Source organism: Lathamus discolor, chromosome Z (assembly GCF_037157495.1).
Source record: "Lathamus discolor isolate bLatDis1 chromosome Z, bLatDis1.hap1, whole genome shotgun sequence".
NCBI classification, from domain to species: Eukaryota; Metazoa; Chordata; class Aves; order Psittaciformes; family Psittacidae; genus Lathamus; species Lathamus discolor.
The window spans coordinates 101,419,235-101,443,631 of record NC_088909.1 but is presented as its reverse complement, the minus strand read 5'-3'; the positions used below and the strand labels follow the sequence as shown (position 1 = coordinate 101,443,631).

At 50.3% G+C, this 24,397-nt stretch overlaps 1 protein-coding gene across 3 annotated transcripts in view; it reads left to right on the top strand.

Annotated features, from left to right (window-relative positions):
• The window catches only part of CNTFR (ciliary neurotrophic factor receptor), a 205,500-nt gene that overhangs the window by 27,720 nt on the left and 153,383 nt on the right, over positions 1-24,397 (top strand). The gene's annotated exons all lie outside the window — the stretch shown is intronic.

Here is a 24,397-nt window from a genome sequence, read left to right as displayed (position 1 = left end):
GTATGCAGGGTATTTTTTCCCCTTAATTATACCACTGCACTTGAACAGCCTGACTTGTGTGTAGAAGCCACAAAGGAGATTTGGAGCTGCATTTTAGGATATATAAGGCTCATTTAGGCCAACAAGTAGGTTGCATTATATGGCTGTGCTGGCGCATGCAGTGCTCAGACTGGGAAAGGAGCTTCAGCAAAGAGGACACGGCAAGGGAAGCCAGTTGCCCTTGTGACACTGGTTTTGCAGCTGATGCAACAGAGCAGGGTTTTGCTTATGCTGTGGCCTTGATCTGAGGGTAGGGATGAAATAGTGATGATTACTTGGGAGTATCAGTTTTCCGCTGAGCAAGTAGGTGGAAAGTCAGGCAACAAAATTAGCTGAATACACAAACAGTCTGGGCTGGAAGAGGTTTTCTCCCCAGGGAGAGATTAAGGCATGTGGTGTCTTACGTAGTAGTGATGGCACATGTGCTCTCGCCGTGCCTTGGCGCTCTGAGCTGACAGTTGTTGAGATGCTGGCTTTGTGTTCTGTCCTCATTGCTCCCAGCTTCTTTCCGGTGACCAGCTGGGGTAGAATATCTTGTGACACATGCTCAGTCCTTCTTGCTGCTCTTTTCCCACAGGGCATTAGGTGCTGTGCACAAAGTCCTTTCTCCGTGGGACACATGAGCTCAGTTTCATGTCTTGCCTGGATCCATCTGCAGCTCTTATGGATGTGAATGGTGCTGTGGGACAGGCAGGGGCCTGCAATCTCTGTGCCCACTAGCTTGTGCCAACTGAGCTTTAACAGCAGGGACTGTACCTTTGAGCATCATACGAGACTTCAGAAACAGCACTGCACTCTGACAACCTCCCTGAGCTTCTGGGTACTAATGTCAGCACATCAGGTCCTGAATACAGAGCAACCGGCATCTCAGCCTCTTCCCTGACACACAGGATTGCAGAGGGGATGGGTGCAGTGAAGCATAGCAATAAAAAAAGCTGCAGGTCCTCAGTTGTTTGGCTTCTGGAAATATAGGAATCAACAAAATGCTGTTTGTCCTGGCAGCAGGCTGGTGTGCAGTGATTTTCCTTGGCTTACTGTAGCGCTGGTCTCTGTGGGAGGCTGTAGCTCACAAGGGCCCTGCAGGCAGTATCTCAGTTTCCTGTGCCGGTCCCATAACATCCTACCCAAATTCCGTGAAAGGGGGAAAAGAAATAAATTGGATGTTTTACGTTTTTTCTGTGAGTCGGTCATACCTACTGTTTGGTGTCACAAGACCTTCGCAGGAGGAAACTGCAACAAACTTGATACGGGAACCAAAAGCTTTCCGCAAAGCCTCAGGATTATCTTATTTTTGATAAGAATGAGAGCTCTTCCCCCAGGCTCTCCTAACAGGATGTAGATAAACACTTGGCAATGTCCAGACGTAAAGTGCCTTGGTGGGTCAGAATTCACAGTACATGACAAGGCAGGAAGAGGCTTGAAGCTCTTTCAAGTGATGCTGCAAATAATCTCTTTAATTCTGCTTTCAATTTATGTCTGCTGATGAGCAGGGAGGAGTAGCAGAAGTCTTATATTCATCTCATGTAACTTGGAAAAGAGAATGAAACTTGAGGAGCTGCCAAAAATATAGCAAGGATGTGAAAAGAGCGTAAGGAAACTATAACCTAAAAGGATGAGAAATGAAAACTGCAGGCTACTGCAGGGGGGAGAGTGAAGCCCTGAAGTGTAAGGACTTTGGATATTTCCTGTGCTGAAAGCATCAGGCTTCGAGAGGTTTGCAAATGGAGTGCAGGGGCCAGGTTTCCTCGTGCAGAGCTTGGTGTGCCCCATGCTGGGTTCCCATCAGCTGCCTGGCTCCAGATGTGCAGTTGCCCTTTTCTGGCAGGAGTGGGGATGGGAGAAGAACTCTCTCCTGGTTTCCTCCTTTGGAGTGCATCCCTAGGGAATTTACACCCTTTGCTCTGAGGCTGCTGGTGGCTGCTTCTGAGCTGAAGTTAATAGCGTCTTTCCGGTTCTTGCAGATAGCAGCTTGGCCTGGTTCTACAGCTGTTTTTGAATTGTTTTGACTCACATCCTACTTACTGGGAAGCATTTAGCACAGGGCCAACAGTGCTGGTGTCTTGTAGCCCCATTGTCATGGGTGTGTGTCACCAGAAAAGCTATCAGGAAGGAATTCCTGTGTCAGAAACAGCTCTGGGTTTTCAGTTCCCCATGTCCTGCCCCATTCTTCGCCTGGCAAACCCTTGGGAGATGCACTTCAGTAGAAATCACACACCGCAGAGAACTGCGACCATGTTCTGCAAGGAGTGAAGGTGGCATGTGGCTCTGACCCCTGGGCTGTGCAAGTTGGGGGGCTTTTACTCTGCTTCCCCAGACCCACCACTTCAGGCAGGGTTTGCAACCAGGAACCTTCAACCAGCAAGTTTCTGGCTTCTCATGGCCACTGTTGGATAAGGCAAGTGTTGAGTTGCATCTCTTCCTTTTCACATTTACCCAGAGACCCCTGTACTCTTGCTAGTAAATTACAAGCCTAAATTTCTTCATGGCAAACTGCAAGGTAAGTAAATGTTCCCTTTAGAAACCCTCTTTCCCAGTGAAATTGACCCCTTTGGTGCTTCCATACACTTCAAGAAATCAGAAGAGTTCACAACCGAAAACAAGCAATGTTCAGCTCCTGTGAAGGGAAAGTCAGGCACCAGAAAGACTGTCATTTTAGCTGTGCTCTTACAAAAGAGGGTGTTATAGTAAACTTGCTTATTTCACTGAGGGAGAATTCAGCAGGCTTGATGGAAACCGGATGAGACAGCCAGGGTAAATGGATTTTGCTGGCTGAATCGAAAGCAAAGAAACATGCAAGTGTGGTGGCTGGTCAAGAATTGACTGTATCTTGCAGAAACCAGGAATGAATTAGGGACAGAGAATTAGCAAGCCATGGAACAACATCTGTGTAGCTGTATTCAAGGTCTTTTTCACCTGTGGTATGTCTCCGATGTCAATTGAAAGCAGTGGGTGGCATAGCTCTGTTTAACTTCCTTGCTGCCTTTTAGCTCTGTATGTGCACTGGAATGGTTAGGGGCACCAGTCTGGCATCTGCTTGAATGGTACTGTTGGGCTCCAGCAAGCTGCTATCAAACCATAGAACCAGCTGTGTTGAAAATGACCTTTAAGATCAAGTTTACGTCTACATGCTGGTATAAGGCAAGCTGAGGGGACTTCCTCTGGACACAGCATTCCATGTGGTCAGCACAGCTGCTGGAGGTGGCCAGGAGCTATCTCCTGGTCCTTGATCCCCAGAGGAAGAGTGGTACCCAGCCCTGCTGGAGAGGGCTCATCAGGGTTTCACCACCTTTCAGGGGTGGATTTAACTCCCCAGTGAGCACTGTGTGGGGATCACAGTGTTTCATCCTTACTGGCTGCTCTTGATGGAGCATCAGCAGGGACCCTTCCAATGAAGTGGGACGTATCCTGCCCTGCTGACAGCTGAGTGGAGGGCTAGGAAGACGGAGTACTGGAGAGATGTGTAGCATCTTATCTGTGACCTCTTCTGCAACAACTCACTGACAGCAACATGAGAGCAAGGCACTTGTCCTGGTGTATTGCAGGCTTTCATCTCCCTAAGCAAAGCTACCTGTTGCACCATTACAGTTACCAGAAAGCACTGATGCTATCAGTGCCATCCTGGGCTGGAGAGATGTATTGGGTTTGTGTGCCAAGATCTTGGTAGCACGGGGGCTACAAGGGTAGTTGCTGTGAGAAGCTGCTAGAAGATTCCCTTGTGTCCTACGCAGTCAGTGCCAGTTGGCTCCAAGATAAACCCAATGCTGGCCAAGGCCGAGCCCACCAGCAACAGTGGTAGAACCTCTAGGATACTGTAGTTAAGAAGGTTGGGGGGAAATGGACCTTTGTGGTAGCAACTGCAGCAGGAGAAAAGAGTGAGGATGCAAGGGAGACAGCTCTGCAGACAGCCAGGTCAGTGCAGAAGGAGGGTAGGAGGTGCTCCAAGTGCTGGAGCAGAGATTTCCCTGCAACCCCATGGGGCAGCCTGTGGTGAAGCAGGCTGTGCCCCTGCCATGTAGGTCCATGGTGTAGCAAATATCCACCTGCAGCCCATGGAGAAACCCGCACTTAAGCAGGAGTATGCCCAAAGGAGGCTGTGACCCCATGGGAAGCCTGCGCTGGAGTAGGTTTGCCGCAGGACTTGTGACCCTGCAGGGACCCATGCTGGAGCAGCCTGTTCCTAAAGGGCTGCACCCATGGGAGGGATTACACACTGGAACAAGGGAAGACTGTGAACAAGAATGAGCAACAGAGACAAAGTGCGATGAACTGACCACAGTCCTCATTCTCCATCTCCCTGCTCTACTTGGCGGGGACGGAGATAGAGAAATCAGGAGTGAAGCTGAGCCCAGGAAGAAAGGAGGGATGGGGAAGGTGTTTTTTTAAGACATGGTTTTATTTCTCATTACCCTGCTCTGATTTGATTGGCAATAAATTAAATTAATTTCCCTGAGCTGAGCCTGTTTTGCCCATGACAGTAATTGGTGAATGTTCAGTTGGTGAATGTTCTCTCCCTGTCCTTACCTCAACCCATGAGCTTTTCATTTCTCTCACCTGTCCAGCTGAGGAGGGGATTGACAGAGTGGCTTTGGTGGGCACCTCCTGCGGACACAGAGCGGGTTCTAGGCTTCATCCCCTGTGGGTGACCAGGCAGGCTTACAGCAGGGTAGTGGGCAGTGCAGCTGGGCATGCTGTGTTAACCCCAGCATGATAAAGCAGCCTCAGAGCTGCTGGGGGCTCTGGTTAGTGTGTGACCACAGCTGCAGCAAAACAGCCTTTCTGGTGTTATTCTAAAGCAAACCAGCTTGGCAGGGAAGAGACTGAATGCCAGATTGAAATGTCCTCCTTAATAACACCCCAACATATTCCCCTAGCAGAGCATCTTCTTCCCTAAGCAGGAGTGACATTGGCCAGGTCTAATGCACAATGCAGGGCTTTTGCGTAGCAAATCTGACCTGAAATATTAGGAAGGTGGGCTTAGTTCTTGCACATTGACTGTCTTGCCTTCTCTGTAAGCAATGAAGCAGAAGCATGCTCGTTAATAAAAAATACTGCGCTCAGCCTCTTGGTAGTGGCTTTATTTACTTTTGTAAAGGGAAGTTATTCTCCATCAGTATAAATCAGGAACAGTTGCCAGTGCTGCATCCCTTGGCAGGCTGCTGAACTCCAGATAGAGAGGAAGAGCAGAGGGGCTTGAATAGGGGGCTGCAGTAACCAGGTAAAAACTAAAGGGAAGAGTCAGGGGCTCTCAATATCTGGGAAGCTTCTTGGGTACAAGTGGCCCGGCAAGTGCTGAAGTGTCTGTTTAGCATTAGAGCAGTATGTCCTACAGTGTAACCTATGGTGCCTTTTGATCTGTGGGCTGATAATCCGGAAATGACTCTCGGACAGTTGGTTTGCATTTTCTGTGCACTTGAAGTCAAAACACCTGGACTGCCTCTGGATCACTGATGTTCTGGATGAGGTGGAAAGTGGAGATGTGCTTGGGCTCAAAGCTTCCATCAGCTGCATCTTGCTTGCTGTGTTAGAAATGGCTGGACCAAGAAGCCTCTTTTTCTTCTGCAGACAGATGCTGGCTGTTTCTGTGTTGGTTAGTGATACAGAGTGGGTCAGCATCATGACTAGTGTTAAGGATAAATGGAAGTCCCATACTTCAGGATGAGGGTGGGGTGGGAATCAACCTTACACTGGTCCCAGTGTTGAGGGTAAGCTAAGTGTATTGCGTCCTCACCGAAAATTAGATCCTTCAGCGTATGAGGTGTATTAGCAGCACTTCAGTCTTGCAGGGCCATCAGTGTCCCTCCTGTTCCCAGCATAGCTTGGAGCTGTGTGGTTCTGTGTGGTCCCACCACTGCTCCCTTCTGGTCTTGTCTTCTGCCAGCCTCCCCCTTTCCCACAGAGGGACCTGATCAGTGCCTAGCTTTCTCCTTCCCTGCCAGGGTGCTGCCTGCATCCTCCTGTCTGGCATCTGGCTGCCTCATGAAGGGAAATGGAGCTTGCTTACCTGGAGAAGGGGGGCTCTTAGGGGATGTGGAGGCAGACAGTGCTTTGAGAAGCAGGAAAGGTATCACTCTCCATCTGCTGTCATGTCAGTGCAGGCTTGTTATGGAGCCACAGCTGCTGTGTGACTGGGCAGAGGCTCTCTAGCTCGGTGGTGGGTTTGTTTTCTTTCTGCAGCCTCCTTTGCTAGCCCTTTGTTAAACCCTTTGAGCTGATGAGGTCTGAAGAAGCTGGACCCCTCGTGAAGCATGTTCTAAGATGGGCATCTCTTAGCACTGGGCTGTGGCTCCTCATTACAAGGTTTTTACCTGGTTGACAGCATGCCTGGTCTCAGCATCCTGGCAGGACGCTGCCTGGACCAGGACCTGCGCTTGTCCAGCTGCTCTGGTGGCTTTTGCAGCAGCCAGTGAGCTCTGTGCTGCTGCCAGTGCTGGAGGGTGTTGTGTAGGCTGGTGGTGCTATAGCTATGGTGGTGTCCAGCTCCCAGGTCATGTCAATTGTGTCTTTGAAGGGACCTTAAAGCTCATCCAGTTCCAACCCCCTGCCATCGGCAGGGACACCTTCCACCAGAGCAGGTTGCTCCAAGCCCTGTCCAACCTGGCCTTGAACACTGCCAGGGATGGGGCAGCCACAGCTTTCCTGGGCAGCCTGTGCCAGGGCTTCATCACCGTCATAGGATTCCTAATGTCTAATCTAAAACTCCCCTTCTTCATCTTAAAGCCATTCCCCCTTGTCCTGTCACTACATGCCCTCCTCACCTCTCCATCCCTTTGCCTAGATCTCCCAGCCTGCCAATGCAGTGGGGAGAAACTTCCATCTGGGAGCAGGTACCATACTGCAGCAGGCTAAACAGAGACCTGTATTGGTGCCACGTGTGGATGCTCCATCTGTCACCCAGATGCTGCCCATGGTTCCCATCTCCCATGGGTGAGAGGAGGCAGCCACAGGCATGTGGGGGCTTTTGAGCGCCTTTTAGTAGGAGGCCAAGGCTGCTTCTCCAAGCTGGGAGGACAATGAAGGCGCTGAAGCAGCCAGAGCACGGCCGGGGGCAGAGGGGGACAGGCAGGCAAGGGGAAGCCATGCAAATGGGGACTTTGATGTGGCTGCAAGGAGCGGGGCTGGAGCATTGTTCCTATCACATCACATCAGTTTCACATTCCTCATGCAGGAGTGATCAACGCTTTCAGGGCCAGACAAAAGAGCAGGGAGATGAACAAAAGGGGGGGGCCTTTACCTACTGCAGAATAGAGCCAGAGGATGAATTGCTCTCTTGGCAAGCCATGGAGATGGGCTGGCGGTTGCTGTGCTTTAAAGCACCAGCTTAAAATGTTTGTCTTTTATTTAAAGTAGGATGAAAAAAAAAAGGTAGGAGAAAGGGTTTCCTGTGTGCAGAGGAGGGGATAAATAAGATAGCGTGACAAGGATCTGAGGTCTTCTTACAGTCCCTGGCCTGGTCTCCACAAGTGATGACTCTCAGCTTACCACAGAGGTGGATTGTGTCCTCTTGAGACACAGAGGTTGGCAAACATGGGTTTGATCCGGACTGCAGAGAAGAGTTGAGAAGGTGAGAGAATTTGTGAAGGAACCTTCTCCCAGAATCAGCAATGTAGGTGGGTACGGAATGGGGCTGGCCACCTATATCTGAAGACTGGACTCTGCAGGACTCGCAGAGGGTGCTGGCCCTGGTTCACTCCCTGTTGGAGTGAGCCATGGGTTGTGCTTGGCTCTCCTAAGCTGCGCTGTGAGGAGATGAGGAAGCACTTCATCTTTCCTGCTGTCTGTTCTGGGTATTGTGCCTGTTGCAGCAGGGGAAACTTGCTGATGGGCTTCAGTGGGCTGGGTTTTGCTGCAACTGAGAAGCAGGGACGGGGCATGTGGCAGACCGTGGCACAGGGTACATAAGCCCATGTGTGTGCTTGAATGCTGTCATTCAGCCTTTGCTGCAGCCCAAATGACCAAGCCCAGAGTCACCAAGTGCTAGCCTTGCTCACTTGCTTTCCCATCCTTGATCTCTTCTGGCTTTTTCCTCTCTCTAAACCTCAGGTCCCCCTCCAGCCTTGTCCTCAGTTCCCTGGTTTCTCTGGTGTACACAGATATCCATTTACCTTGGGGAAAAGTGCATTACACCATCTGCTTTCCCTTGTATGTTCTACCTGCAGTTTGGCTTCTGCCACTAACAAGTGGAAGTGCATCCATCGAGGATGCTCTTAGCCTTTCATCGTTTGTCTCCAGAAACTTTTTTCCTATGGAAGCATAAGCCTTGAGCATTGTCCCCACCTTGCAGCCATCCCCTGCTCTCCCAGCCCCATGCATGGCTCTGGATGCCCCCCCTTAGCCCTGACCCACGGGCCCCTCTCCTCCCTCCAGCCCCGGGCCTCTCTGCCTGAAAGGCTGTCAATCAGGCTGAATTGTCTGGTGGTTTTGTGATGTGGAAAGACTCCCACCAAGGAGTCAAGGGCCAGGCTGAGACCTTTAAACTCGATCTCATTTGCGTCTTAAATCAAACAAGAATCCAGGTCCCGGGATGGAGGGGGAGGTTTAAGGGGATGCAGAGGCTCAAAAGCCTCCATTGCCCCCCTCCCTGAGTTTTCCTGGACCCCCTTCCCCATGTGCACTGTGTGGAGCAGGATATGTGCCCATGGCCATGGAGTTTATGGCTTTCTTCCCTCTGTAGCCCTTTGCTCCCGGTCTATCCCAAGACGCTGGGGTTGGCAGCAATGCTTCCTTTAATGCTGGCCCTTTGACCAAAGCCTGCAGCCTGGGGTTCCTGGCAGGGAGGGTGCTCTGCTTTGAGCCCAAGGTTAAGGGATGTGCTGCAAAATGGAGGCTGTGCCTTGGGGAAGGGAAGGTTTCTGGGACCTGCTCTTGGGAGCACATGGGTCTGGGCAGAGTTGTGCTCCCAGTGCCGCTGGTCTCACCAGTTTGTGGTGCATGGGAGGATGTGGGTGCAGGGGACAGGTCTGTGGCTGACGTTCTGCACACAATTGGAAGATTAAAAGCAGTGTCTTTGCCTCCTCCCAAGACAGTATCAGCAAGCTTGACCTTTTTGGACTGTTGTCGCTGAAGAGGGGAGAGTGCTTTGGTCTCTGTCCTCAGTGTGCCTGTATCTTGGTGGCTTGAATCACAGTGCCCTGTGCTGCAGGTCACCCACTGGTGCCCTCAGAGTGGGGGTAAAACCACAAGGAGGCATGTGAGGCTGCCAGAATAGAGCATTGGGCAAGTGAAGAGACTTAAACACCTTCTGTCATATCCATACTGTGTGTAAAGACGGGCTCAGTCTCCTGTCTGCAGAGGGAAAATCATCTTAAACAGCAAGATTATCTTAAGTGTTTCTACTTTTCCCTCCAGAAGAGAGCTTGACCGCAGCAGAGCTAGTGCTGCCTGGCTTCCCCAGGGGTTGAGCCCCATTCCATCTCATGTGGGCTGATGGGGGCCCTTGACCTAGCACTGCAGAGAGGAGGGAGAGCAGGGCTGGGTGGGGAACCGGCTCCTGCAGCTCAGCTCATGGGTTTCTCTGCCTGCCTGTGAGCAAAGAGTTTGCTTTTTCCTCTTTTATTTTTCCAACTTCTTTTCAAAGTCCACGCCGGTGAGAGATTTCATTGTGTCTTCCCAAGGGAAAGTTGCAAATCTCTCTTCCGTTGACTGAGCTGTGTTTTCAGGAGAAGCCTGGAGCTGCCTTAAGACATGTACAAGCTCAGAAATGCAGTGGCTGTGTTTGTTTTCGTGTTCTGGGCAAAGCCCGGGCTGCTGCCAATGCTAAGTAAATACAGAGCTGCCCTAATGAGTGACTGCAGTAGACAGGGCCGTGCTCGCTGCCTGTGTGAAGCCAGATGGATCTATCTGGGAACTTGAACAGCAGCCTCCTTGCGACTAGCTAAAGCAGAGCCACTGGCATTTGGATTACCAGCTCTCCTGTGCTTTTAACAGAGTGCCAATGTTTGACAAAACCATTAAGTTAAATTAAGCCCTACGCATTTCAAATGGATTTGGAGACTTCTGGCTGACTCGCTATTAGCAGAGCTGTCTCTTCTCCCTTTCGTCTTTCTCTTTTCTCCCCCTTCTCCCTCCTCCTCCGTTTTATTCCCTCTGTGCAGCTGGTTTTACTGCTGACATTTAAAAAGCAACATGCTGGGACTCAAGGAGAGACCTGGGGTTGGGGATGGCACTGCTGTGAGCTCAGGCATGCAGGGTCCCGCTGTGGTGGGCAGGGAGGATGCTTGGAAGGCATTTGCCTGGGGCAAGCCCCGGATATCAGAACACGGACGTGGGTTGGCCAGGGATGCTCCAGTCCCTGCAGAGCCCACGGCTGCTCTACTCTTGCCCATTGCCAGTGTTATTTATGGCACAGGCTGTTTCTCTGCTGGGCCATTTCCAGAGAGCAGGGAAGGATGCTTATGGCTTCAAGGGGCTCACAGCGCAAGGGCAGGGGATAGCGGAAGGCATCTGCGGGAGCAGAAGCACCAACAGCAGCATGGTCTGTCCAAGTCACCTTGACTTGCCTGGGGCGAAAGTGAAGGACTTTAGAGAGGCACAGGGTGATGACCTTGTAAATGGATGCATGACCCAACTGCTCCCCTGTGGCGTCGGCTGCTTTGTGTCCCTGATACCGCTCTTCACGCCTGTGGTGAATCACTGGGGCTAGGGGGTGGTTGCTGGGGTCTCATTTGCACAGCTGCATCTCAACTCTGCAAGCTCTGCTAGTCACTGGTGTGAAAAATGCTGTCAGATTCCCCCTGCCCATCTAATGTAGCTTTTCTTGCGGCAGGAGAATCCCTGTGGGACCTCACTGCAGCTGCTGGGGGAGCTGTTGCTGCCCTGAAGTGTGTTTTGGGGGTGGGCTGTGGAGTTGAGGAGGGTGAGCAGAAAGCCCACTTATGTCACTATCCCAGTGGAGGGATGGATGGCCTCTGCTTTGGGACCAAAGCTGAGCTAGGGTTTGAGTGGGGTGGAGAAAGAGGGAGAGTGGTGTCATAGGGTGGGTTTAAAGGATAGAAAAACACTGAATATTACAGGACTGAGGGTTTTCCTGGTAGGAAATGTGCTGAGGGTATCTGGTAGAGCTCATGGACTAGGGAGAAGTCACAGCAGTTAGATGGTAAATCAAAACAGCTTGCTGGTGTCTGAGGCTTGCAGCTCTCTCTTTTACCTGCTGCCCTGTAGTCCTGGTCCGTGGAGGCACGTTGTGTCAAGTGCTGTCTTGGCAGACAACATTCCGCGTAGCAGCTCTGCCTGCAAGCTTCAAAGTATGAATTGCAGATGATGTGGCGACTGTGAGCATTGGAGAAGCTGGGCTTGACTGGAGCAGCCTTCCTGCTGAGTGTGTCACTGCTCCTTGCACTGAAATGCCCTCAAACACCTCTTGCCGCTTGATCTTTTGCTGCCTCAGCCCCATGTTTATCAGGTCACTGTAAGATGTGGATTCTTGATGCACGCAGGTCCCCTCTTGCTCTCCCTGTCACAGCTTGCTAGGAGGGGGGCCAGAAGCTGCTCCTCTGATGAGGAGAGACTTCATCAGAACAACATGGCTGGTCTTGGGTGTGCAAACCTGAGGGATTAAGCTGTGGGAAGCACCTTGGGGTGCAGCCTGCTTCCATTGACACCAAGCAAATGGTGCCTGTAGCCGTATCTTCCTGATGTCACTGCCCATGGTGAGGTGCCGGAACTGAATGAGCTCTAAGGTCCCTTCTAACCCAGATCATTCCGTGATGCCTGCTGGGTGTAACCCCCTCCTCGCCATCAGTCTCTTCTTTCTCTGGGTGTTCTCTTATTATTTCCATGTTCATTAGTGCTGATATGCTCAATTGCATCAGCTTGTTTCGAGGGACCAAATGCAATCCTGTGCCTTCATTTGCATCCCTGCTGCCTAGCTGTTGCCCAGGCAATGCCAGGTGCTTTGACATCATTACCCAGCCGACTGGCATCCTCTCTGCCCCATTAACCTTGTCGTAATTGACTTCGAATTGAGGGAACTGAGAGGGGGAGGACATGGGCTACTGTGTTGAAACAGCAACTGTTTGCATTGCCATGGAGCAGGGCTCTTTGTTTTTTGAAGGAAAAACTGTGACAGTCAGTTATGGTTACAACTAGATTTGGGAAGGGTTTCTTGCCCTCTAGGAAGCTGCACAGTCAGTTCTGGTTTGCAAGATTTCCCCACCAGCATCTCCCTTGGGAATGTGATGTTAAAACTCACTGGTGGTTGTCAACAGGGAAACTCGGAGGGTTTGTGGAGGAGAAGAATGGTGTAGGGATGCTGAGAGCAGCAGGTCTGTGCAGCCTGGGGAAGGGAAGGTGAAGCAGGGCATTAGGGGAGGGTCTTACTGCTGTTTTGAGCCCCTCGATGGGTGGGGACATGGACTTATTTTGGAAGCACCCAGCACCAGGGCAGCAGGTGAACAGCCCCATCTGGGGTATCTGATTGCCTGTCAGTCACTGAGAAGTGCCTTGACCCCATGAGTGTGGTCAAACACTGCAACAGGAATAAGAGATGGGAAAGGTCCAGCCCTTAAGATGCTCAGCTCTGACCTGTAGCAGGCCCTGTGTGACCTGAGCTGGATGGTTCTGCTCCACCTGCATGGCATTAGGTTGAGATCTGGGCCAACCTATGTTGTTCCACAGCTCTGATCCTAAATTCATTCTGGTAACTAGCAATATTTTCTTTCTTCTTGGTTAAAGTGTTTTTTCTTTCTTTCTTTTTTTTTTTTTTTTATTAAATACTGAAGTAGCATGAAACTTCTCTGGAGTTTTTCCTATTTATAGGTAGATTAAGCTTTTGTCACGCTTTCCTTTGGCCCCCTTTTGAGCCAAAGTCACCCAAACAGATGCTTCGCTACAGAATCTCTATCACTGAATTGGCATCTTCCAACAAGCTTCACTGCACAATCTTCTGTCAACTTGAGTCAGTTTTATTTATTCACCTTCTGCTTGCACAGCACCATGGTAGCCAAGTCCTCCTGTGTGTGCTCGTGACTTGTGCTGCATGTAATTTGTTAGGCTTAATTGAGCTCCCCAAGGAGAAGGGTGGTGTGAGGCCGGAGGGATGGAGATCTCATCATCAGCTGCTCGATGGCCAACCCCTGCAGAATGGGTCCTGCTCCAGCAGAACCCTTGCAGGATGGAGGTCTGTCCAGCATGGCCAAGTGCTGTGGTTCTCTGTGCAAGAGAGGGGCTTCGCATGTGCTTTAAAGTTGAGGCAAGGAGGTGCAATGCTTCAAGCTTTACTGCCCCTTATTAAGGAATTATTATTCATTATTTATTAATATTTATTTCATTATTCATTACTGTCACTTACTAAAAGAGGAGGTAGTTCTGCACTGTGGTTCTGAGATTTCCAAAAGCAGAACTGAGAAATCTGTGGCAGAAGGGGTTTCTTCACCTCTAGATATCAGCTGGCCTAATCTTAACTGACTGGCATGGGCTAATTCTTGCATTGCTTCATCTCCTCATCCTCTGCATGATGAAGGAGTCAACATAGGGACAACCAAAATGCAGGCTTGTTACTTTACAAACCTGTAAGTTCTACTGGGATGTGGTGATAGGGAAATTGTTCATCCCCTGCAAGCAAGGTGATCTTTATATATTGCATCTGCAGTCAGTGAGCCATGGGCACAGCTCTGCCTCTCTTTACCCCTAGAGCTAAAAGAGCTTAATATCAATTGGCAGCTTAATTTGTAATTAATAACTTGTTCTCTTTTCTTGAAATGGCTTGCAGAGGGGGTTGACACCAGGGGCTCACACAGCCTGCAACACGCTGTCATCAAGTGCAGAGGAGCATCCTGAGATTTGCAGGGGTGGGTTTGGAGATGGAGGTGGCTGGAAAGCAAGGTAACAGCCTTGGCAGGGGAATGTGATATGACGTGATGACTGTCCTGGAGATGAGTCTGGGGGCTTGGAAGTCTAATGCTTTTCTGTCTTTGCATCTAGGAGAGCTGGCTGACAAACCTAGGGCAAGTCTTGCTTTACCCTGTGGCACCACTGTGCAGACATCCATGGTGGGAGTGTTTGGGAGAGGGACATGCAGAGCACCCTGGGAGCTTCACTGTCCTCTCATCCTTGCAATCCTGTGACAGCCAGCCCAGCAGTGATGGATGTTGTCCATGTGTCTGGTGGGCACTGCAAAGGGCTGGCAGGGCCGTTGCTCCCCTCTGCTTGTGGGAGCTCCTCCAGCAGCACAGATTGAGTGTATCCTAGAGCTGCGGTCCAACGTGGGATCTTCCTTATTGGGATTGACATATGTCATCTTACTTGAAGCTCTTAGTGGGTTTTCCTTCCCTGCCGGTATGGCTTGTCGCTTTCCTGGCCACAACAGCTGCTGGAGGGGGGGGGGGGGCAACTCTGACTTGCTGAGTGCCTTTTGCACAGGGAGAAAAGGTCCCTGCAGTGAACAAATGGGGAGTTGCCTTCCAAAAGTGGCAGTGAGTGAAGAGAGAGACAGCCCACAGAGGTGCAACCAGCCTGGGGTCACCCAGTGAGGGAGAATTTGACCTTCCTCATACCCTGCGGCTACCTACTAGCTAGTAGCCTTCTGGATACTGTCCTGCCAAGGAAGAAAAGAGAAGAACTTGATGTAACGGTGATGATCCTCCTTTTTCCTACTCCATAGGAGCGGTTGAGGGGACTCCTGCCTTCTTTGTTCTTCCCATCCCCTGCATGGTCTGTCTCTCATTTCTCTCAGTGCCTGTACTCATTGTAGGACATTAAGAGGTGTGTTTCTTTTTCTTCAGCATTTATACCTGAACAACTGGTTACTGCTTCATTTTCTGAGAGCTCCAAAAAAAAGTGACTATGACATGTACAGGGAGAAAAACACTTCTATGCTTCACGTTACAGAGGAGATGGAACAGATAATGGGAAGTGGATATGCGCAGCCTTGGGAACTGCTGGGGAATAGTGGCAGGTTGCCAGTGCTGGGTGATGCTCTCCACATCCCAGGTTGGCTGGGACACTGGTGTCTGATGGACTGTCAGTTGTAGGTCACTCCAGCCTTGTCTTTACTATGTGAGTTGGTGCAGCTGGGTTTGAGCTGTTCTTTTTTCCTCTATTTCAAGACTTCTCAATGTTCATCAGCTTAAGACAAGTGTTCCCTTAGCATCTGAGGCCCTCTCTGTGCAGGGAGAGATTTGCATCTGAGTTGCTTGGCATTCATTTGCCATCCAGTGGGTCCCGTGTCTGGAAAGGTCTGCATTCAGGGCAGAAGCTGAGATAATTTGCACTGGAAGGCAGGCATGCTTTGTTTTGCATGTTGGTTTCTTCTCACCGAAATCCCATCTGAAGTATTCTTTTCTATTATTAAAGCCATGTTAGGGGGCACGGCAGCTTTCCTGAGAGGCTGGGAAAAGATAACTATCCTGAAAGGTGCAAATTAAACCTGTCCTCTGCTATAAGCAGCAATTGCAGTGCTAACGTGGACCCTTCTCCAGACTTTTGATGCTCTTTACCTGCAACTGAGGGAAAAATGCTCACAGAGACAGTCCCGTGGGAAGCAACGCAGGCTCCAGAGTTCAGTTTGCAGCTAGGCTGGATGAAACACTCCTAAAATTCAGGTGGAAAATGCCAGAGGGTCTTTAACTCTCTTTTGAAACAGATCCTGAAATGATCAGACAGGGCACAACGCTTTTTGTACAGCTTGCCTAGGAAAAAGGACACTTGGGAAGAGCGGCTGCATCTGAGGGATTTTTGGTGTGAAACTTGATTACACAAAAACTTTGTTCTTCCTTACATGAGCGCCAGACTTGGGACCTGTGGGTCATCTCCTGTGTCTTCACATGGTTGCATCCTCCTGTGGCTGTCCCAGAGCTCGCTGTCAGCTCCCAGCGCTGTTACTGGTGGTGTTACTGCATCCCAGGAAACCCTATAACCATGGGTGCAGCGAGAAGGCTCCTGATGGAATGGGGCAGAGACACCTGCAAACACCTCTGTCAGGAAGGCAGCTCCAGCTGCAAGTCTGGAGATTAAAACCAGGAGAGGCCATAAACCCTACTTGCTGTTAAGAAGCTGTTGGTGACTCAGTGCTCCTCTGTGCTTTGGAGATACCATTCGCACAGTCCCCAACTCATCCCAGCCTGGGGCTGCTACTGAGGCTCCAAGTGTACCTTTTTCATGCCCTGCAGCAACATCACCATGGCTTTGACAGGTAGAAGGTGATGGCTGTGGACTGGCATCAATACTTGAGTTTTCCTTCACTCCCCTTGAGCCCTGTGGAGGGAGAAGCACCCATCTGTGGTGCTGGGGCTGTGCCACCTGCCGAGGTGCTGGTGGAGAGCTGGCTGTGAGCTACACAGGGTTAAGCAGACATTGACAGTAAACAGGAAGAGAGGACAAAAGCAAGTCTGCTGTAATTATGTAGCATTTATTATTAATACGCTGGAATTGCTGGAAGCAGCCTCTGTAATGTGAATACTGATACAGAGGTTCAGAAGACAATTTAGCTCTCATCTGTCTGTTTATTAGCTCCCTCAGCTCTGGCAGCCAACAAACTAAAGCCTCATTTGCTACTGCCTTGTTGCACCCCCTCCTTTTCCCCCCCAAACTCCTTGCTATTTCCATAAAGAAACCTGTTCTTTGTTCATCCTCCTGCTGTGCACCGCAGCGATGTGCTGCGTGATCCCAGGTAACAAAGCAGACTTTAATCCTTGACCTGAGCCTGCTTGTTTGCAAGGTATGGCCCAAAGCACAACACTGGGCTGTGCAGAGCCGTTGCTGTTCTGAGACCAGCACAGGCATGGCTAGTGCTGGCTTGGAATGCCCTACATCTCAGGGTGCAGAGATGCTCATCCTCGGGGCAGAAGCCTTAGCAGTCCCATGTTGCATAGGCTGGCACAGCTTGGGGTCCCCAGTTCATAAAGGGGCTGTGACAAGAGGAGGAGGCAGGCAGGAGAGCTATGTGTTGCTTTAGGGAGATGGCTAGGAAATAATTAAAGGCTACTGTGGTGGAGAGAACAAGAAGTTGTTAAACCAGCTGTCAGGGGGTGCAACAGGTTTGTTTTTTCTTCTCTGGCTTGGTAGAATCTGTCATTCTAGCTTCTGTCCAAGTCTCTGAGCTTCAGCCTGGTTTTTTTCTGCATATCCCAAGCCTATAGGACATGATTCCCTCATGTATTATACAGTAGTTTAAAGAGGATTAAGACAATAGCTAATCTAAGTGATGAATGATGTAGATTGCTCAGCCTCTGAGCCACCGGGGTTTTTCTTGCACACAGATTAGTCAGCTCAGTAGCTAAATATTGGGGCAAACAATATAAATCCATGCAGATAAGCCTCGCTGGCTTGAACAGGATAGAAGTATTTTGAAATGGGCTTCGACACTGCTCTGCATCTTGTCACGGCATCTGCTGCCACGTCGCTGACACGACGGATGGCGAAGGAGGCCGATGGCTGCTGACGCACAGCCTGGGTGGCCAAGGAAATACAGCATCCAGCACATCTCGATCGATGCTGTTATCGGATACGGATGGTGGCAGGAGAGAGGAGGGGATCAATGCCGCTCACTTCCCTGCCACTGGAGCTGTCTGTTCGCTTGTTGAGATCAGGGGGGCCCGATCCAGCCTGAGATGGGGGCCTGCAGCAGGATAATGTGGGCTAAGGAAGGTTTCACTTGTGTGAATGGGGCTGGTGTGGCTGGTACCTGCCCTCTATCCCAGCATCAGCACTGGAATGATGCTGGCAGCTGCCAGGGAGCACGATCCATAGGAGAGAGCTTGGGACTGACGGTGGGTTGTTCCTAAGCTCTGAAGCAGAATGGTTTAAACCTTTTATTTATATGTCTGGTCGAGTCTGTCAGAGTTGTGTCAAATATTTTTGACAAGCAAAAATGCCATTTGCTTCAGCCTAATGAAAAATGATTTTTTTTCCTCTTCCCGCTAGCAACTAAAAGAATTGTAGTTTCAATTGCAGACCCAAAAAGCTCCTCAAGACAAAGACACACAATACAAAACAAAAAAAACCCCAACCCTTTCTGATAGCTGCATGAGTTGGCTGTTAGAAGAGATTCTCGGTGGCTTGGGTCTGTGTAAAATGAGGGTCTGGAGAGCATTCAATCATATGGTATCTTCTTTTATGAAGCTTTCTGGGCATATTATTCTAATGATGTTTAATGGCACTGATTTCTTCATCTTAACTGAGTGTGTCTTTTCCCAGTCCCACATCATTCTAATTTGCTCCTCTTATGAGAAGTATGAGAGTAGGGACTGGCTTGACTCGCTGCATATGAAGTGTCCTGGTGGCTGTCTCATCCCTCCTGGTGGGGATGCGATCATCCCAACATCTGGCTGTCTACAGCTGAGGGTTGTGTTGAGGCAAAGCTTGCATCAGGACCAGGATTTGTCAGAGGGCCTCTTCTTCATTTTTCCCAGCTCCTCCTGAAACCATTAGTTTTCTGCAATTTAGTAAGGAGTTATGTGAGCATCATGGTTTGGCCAACACAGGGTGCCTAGCTGAGTCCTAGTCCTAGCTAGGTCTTGTGGCTGAGTCCTGTCTCCTCCTTTTCTTTCCTTCTTCCCAGGCTGTAAAGTCATGGTGTGCTTGGTGCCCTGATGCACAAGCCGTTTTGTTCCCCTTTCCCCACACCTCTTGTGGTCTCACTACTCCCTTTCTGAGAGGCAAGAGAACCAGAGCTGTGTGTGGTGTGCAAGTGACAGTTGCATAGTAGACTTGTACAGTAGCAACGTGGTCTGGTTTGGAGCAGGGGGTTGCTGGACCCTGGGGCATAACTCATCTACTCTGCAGGACATGGTACAAGCACTGATCAGAAACACGGGGTGGATCTGTGTCTCGGCTCCTCATTGAGTGAGAGTGGGGTTAAAATCCAGCCTGGGTCATGGCTGGCTGTGCAGAAGGTCTGGGTGCTACAGCTGGTGTTGCACATTGAACCCTACAGCTGGCTGAGTAGCGTGTGTCTGAGACGCAGGATGCTGCAGACATGGGGAAAAGGTTTGCGTGTGTGTTCTGTTTGTTCTTTTTTGCCCGAGCCTTCCTCTTTGAGCACAGATCTCCCATCTGCATAACCTAACCCGGTGCTCAGCAAGGGAGACTCTTGCTTGGGTACCAGCTTGGAGAAGGGTAGGGCAGTGGGACAAGCCTATGAACACACGTTACTCATCCTGCAGCTGAGAGGTTTAGCTCGTGCATCCTGAGTCAGTACCAGGCTGTGTCACAGTCGGGTCCCCTGCCTTGCATTGCATCCCCTGGGAGCTGCCAGGAGCCTGCCTGAGCCGTGCGGTAACATAGGTCTCAGGGATGCAAGCAAGGTCAGATGTCTGCTCAGAAATGAGATTGGCGATGATGCCACCGGTGCTGACAAATGGCCTGTCGTTAATCTCTGACTCATGGCAGCTAAGGGCAGAGGTGGAAGAAACCCATGAGGTCACTCGCAACCTTCCTCCCCAGGGAGCTGCACAGAACTTCCACCTTATACCTTTCTGGATGGGGTGGTAAGCTTCTCCCTATCCAAGATTGACGGGGGTCTCTTCTTACCCACATGGCCTGAGTGCTTGTGTGCAGGTGAAGGTGCACGGCATAACTCCAGTATAGCTCCAGTCAAGCTCCTAAGCATTTGTGAGCCAGCTCCATGGTGCAGGGGGAGTGAGCCCCTCTTGGGGACGGGGTTCTGGCATGTGGCGTAGCTCTGGCTCAGCGGCAGCACAAGCAGGACGAAAGGTTGAAATAAAGCTTGTGTCATCAGCGTGGTGTAATACCGTTGTGATACACAAGGTGCTGTGCTGCTGGGAAATGCTGCAGGGAGCTGGGGGAGACCAGACCTGGGATGCTCAAACCCTGGCTGTGTTCCCCTTGCCAGAGCATTGTCTGGAGCCAGCTCTGCCGCGTGCTGTGGTCCTCCTTTGCTTTTTTAGTCCCTTTCCACGCTTTTTATAGAAAGGAGTTCTTTCCTCAGTTGCAAAGGACTGCTTGGAGGTTATAGCCAGAATAGCTAGGACCTCCTGTGGTACTGGGTGCCGGAGGGGATGCTGCAGTGGCTGCCCAGCCATGCTGGCACGGGGCAGAGCTTCATTTCGCAACTGCTGTTGACCGTATGAGTACAAGCTTTGTGTATGTGTGGGGAACAGGTGATTTTCTCATTTGAATTATTTGGGGGGCTTGTTTTGATCTCTTTCCAGAGGAAAGGAGACACAAGAATTCCACCTCTGCCTCCCTCCAGATGCTTGAGCCTCTCGGGTAGCACTGAAAAGCTGATGGGCAGCAGGCGACAGGAGTACATGTGATGGGGTTTATGTGCCTGGAAGGGCAGAGGGGAAGGGTGCAATGATGGGGATGAGGCGGCGCTGGTATCGGGAGCACGAGGGCTGCCCCCAGCCCAGCCTGCAAGCAGCTGCAGCACAGCCCGAGCTGTGCCTCCAGGATCCTCCCCCTCCGCCTCTGCTGAGCTGCAATTTCATTTTTCACTTTTCTTCCATCCCCTCTTAACTGGAAGAAGTCCTAAATAAAGTTGCTGTCACTTTTATTTATGGGCACAGGGGAAGAGACAGACAAAAAGCCTGTGTGCTCCTGACAGCTACAAAGCAGCCGGCTGTTTTTCTTCGCTTGCGTTGGCGAAGCAATCGATCCGGCCGCAGGCAAGCACCCTCCTCTGGAGCATGGGGCTCCTGTGTCCCCCTGCCCAGGGGGCTTCGAGAGGATGGATGGGAAGGGGTTCTGCATCCTGGCTGCTAGCCACGGGGCTGTCAAAGGGCCAGGCTTGTCCAAAACCACCTGTCCTAAAGTTCTGGACCCTGAAAATACAGATGCGTGAACTCGCCTGCTTTAAAAATCCATCACAGGCTTCTTGTCTCCATCTTGATTGGTTCCAGTGAGGTCAACTTTTTTTAATAACTTCTGGACTTCGGCAGGGAAAACTATTTCCTTCAGGAAATAATATAATTAAGGTTGCCTGACACTTCTGATTATAAGCCCCTGTCTTCAGTTGCTTGAAACCACGCCAGCCTTTAACCATTTGGACTGAAACTTCACATGTCTCTGCCTCCGGCTGAATTTTTTTGGAAAATTTTTAGCAAAGAGGGTTTTAAGCTGTTCTCAGAATACAGTTTTGGGGAGAAAAAAGCATTAGTTTATCCACAGCTTAAGGAAAAAAAAAAAAAAACACAAACCAACAAACCAACAAACAAGAAAAATTCTTGCAGTTGTCATGCCGAAGAAACTGCAGTATCTTTGTGCTGTGAGACTAGGTCTGATAGTTGTGGGGAAGGTTTTCAGCCCGGCGTCGGGGGTCTGCTTGTTGCTGACACCACGAAAATCCACCTTCCCCCTTCCAAGTTGTGAGCCTCTGAACAAGGCTGCTGTGTGGGTGTATTATATATAGTGTGTGCGGGGAGGTAGCGGCCGCTGTGCTCCCACGGCAGGAACTGCGCTGCTTTACCATGTGTGAGTGCAGAACCTATGCCCCAGGTCTCACATGGGATGCCTGGCTGATGGGAAACTCTGGGCCCCTTCTGTTGGTGCAAGTAAAACTCATCGATCCTTGATCCATGGGGCCCTGGCTTGTGTGGAAGAATGGTTTCTGGAAATGCCATGTGTTTGGCTTAGCCCCACCCCAAGAAGTGGTTCATTTACCCCTTAGTCCTTGCTGTAGCATGCAGATGCATCATGTAGGACATGCCGCTGGCAATGTGTTCTGGGCTTCCTTCGGTGTTTTTGTAGGATCATAGAATGTTTTGAGTTGTAAAGGACCTTAAGATCATCCATTTCCAACCACCTGCCACAGGCAGGGATGCCTCATGATAGACCAGGTTGCTCGAAGCCTCATCCAATCTGGCCTTGAACTTGAATCTTGCCAGGGATGGAGCATTCACAGCCTCCCTGGGCAACCCATTCTGGTGCCTCACCACCCTTACAGTAAAGAATTTCCTCCTTATATCCAATCTAAACTTCCCCTGTTTAAGTTTGAACCCATCACCACTTGTCCTATCACTACAGGCCCTAATGAAGAGTCCCTCTGGCATCCCTATAGGCCCCCTTCAGGTACTAGAAGGCTGCTCTGAGGTCCCCACGCAGCCTTCTCTTCTCCAGGCTGAACAGCCCCAACTTTCTCAGCCTGTCTTCATACGGGAGGTGCTCCAGCTCCTGATCATCCTCGTGGCCTCCTCTGGACTTGTTCCAGCAGCTTCATGTCCTTCTCATGTTTTGTGGGGACCTGTTTAAATATTTAGTGTTTTTACATTACAGTAGTTGCAGGTTCCTCCTAACTCAGCTTGTTAGCTACAGAAATGGCCAAGAGTATGTCTTGGAGGCAGCCCAACCAGGTCCTGTAAAGCAGACGTCACATTGATGAAGTGTCCTACCTGTGGCATTGCTGGCATCTCAAGTCCTGGTGATGTTGGGTGAGCTCAGAAGTGGTACAAGCCCTGCCCCAGGACTCGTCCCTGCCCTATGCCTGATGATTTTTGCTCCTTACATGAGCCTGCCTGATCTGTTGTCAAGGCTGTCCCCTGTTTTTGGCTCAGTGGCAGCTATTGGACTGATCCAGTTCCTTCAGCTGGCTTTGGGTGTGCTGAGCTCCTCCAGAACCCGGTCTGACCTCAGCAAATCCATGCTTCAACTTCCATGGAGAAAGCTAGGCTGCTGGACCTGCTCATCCCCCAGTTGTGTCAAGGGGTGTCAGGTTTTCCATACAAGCAGGTTCTAGGATTCAGCACTTTGTGCCCAGCATCACCTCCTGCTTGAGCAAAGGATCTTGCTGAAAGCTCCCAAAGGGTGCTTGTTGCTAAGACCATCTCTCTTGTTACACCCCTGCCAAGACAAGAGCAACAGCTCAGGCGGGTCCCCGGCAGGTATTGACGAACGAGCCTTGCTGCTTCCTGTAGCCTGATCTCATAGAATCATAGAGTGGTTTGGGTTGGAAGAAACCTTAAGATCATCCAGTTCCAACTGCCTGCCACGGGCAGGGAGACCTCACAATAAACCATGCCACCCAAGGCTCTGTCCAGCCTGGCCTTGAACACTGCCAGGGATGGAGCATTTACCACTTCTTTGGGCAGCTCATTCCAGTGCCTCACCACCCTCACAGTAAAGAACTTCCTCCTTGTATCCAACTCGAACTTCCCCTGTTTAAGTTTAAACCCATTACCTTTTGTCCTATCACTACAGTCCTTTACAAAGAGGTTCTTCTTCATGTGCGGGTTTTAAAAATACCAATTAAAACTCACAAAATAAACCACCAACACCACAAAAAGTTGCTCTACCATTGCAGAGCTGGGGGGAGTTGGTGGGGTGAAGCCCTTTCCCCTCCTTGCCAGTCACTTGTCAGCTCCAGGGTGCATGGCAGAGCAGCTTTTGAGTGATGGGGCATTGAGGGTGTTAGGCTTGGGGCAGCTGGAGTTAAATTTCTCCATAGCTGACACCTGACAAGCATGATGAATTGCGGCACACCGTGGCTGCTGCTATGACAAACGGTCCACTTCCCTCATTTTAAGCTCTGAGAAAACTTTTTAATTATTTCCCATCGCTTTGCAAATGAGGGTTTCTCCATCAGGCACCAGGCAGAGCTTGGGGGGGGGGGGGGGGGTGAGGTGTTAATTATTTATTTAGTTATATATTTACTTGTTATTTACTTAGTTTTCATAGGCAAGTGAGGGGTGGATGGGGTTGTAGTTTGGGTTTCTATAGCATCCTCCTGCTGACTCCCCTGGGCTTTGGATGGGGTCCCAGTAAGGGCTCTGGCAAAGCTCATCAGCTTGGGGTTGGGTGCTAATTAAAGCATGTGGTGCTCCAGGCTTGGAGTCGCTGTTGCCCTTGGGAAAGTGTCTCTGCAGGAGCGACTCCCAGACTTTCCTCTTGCCAGTGGATTTGGCTCTTATTTTTCATTTTTAATAATGCAGAACCATAAGACTTTACTTATTTTTTTCTCCTCAAAGCATTTAAAAAGGAGGTGGGGGGAGGAACCACGCAAGCTCAGCCACAATAGCTAGATAATGAGAGCGGATCTCGACTGATAATTTGTTTGTCTAACACAAAAAGCATATTTGCTGCTATAACTGAAGGCACTGCTGGTTACAGTAATGCCTCAGACGCATAGCACAGAAGAGTCTCTCTCCTGCTCCCAGTCCTCAGTGTCTGTGCTGCAAAGCTGTACGTGCATACTTTCCCCTTCACACTCCCAGGTTCAATCGGATTGGCCTCCCCCTGCACGGTTTAACACGTGTGTGAGGCTTTTCAGGATTAGGGCTTAGGCGGTGCAAGACCTTGTGGACAAATGCCTTGGTGCAGGGCTGACATTTTAGTGCTGTTTTGTCAGGGGAGGGTTGCTGTCTGTCTTGAAAGAAGATCAGAGATCTGTGTTGAAAGAAGATCAGAGATGCCCCAAGCTGCAGTGGTTTTTTGTCCCTCTCTCGTTTCATGTCTATAAACTGAAATTAAG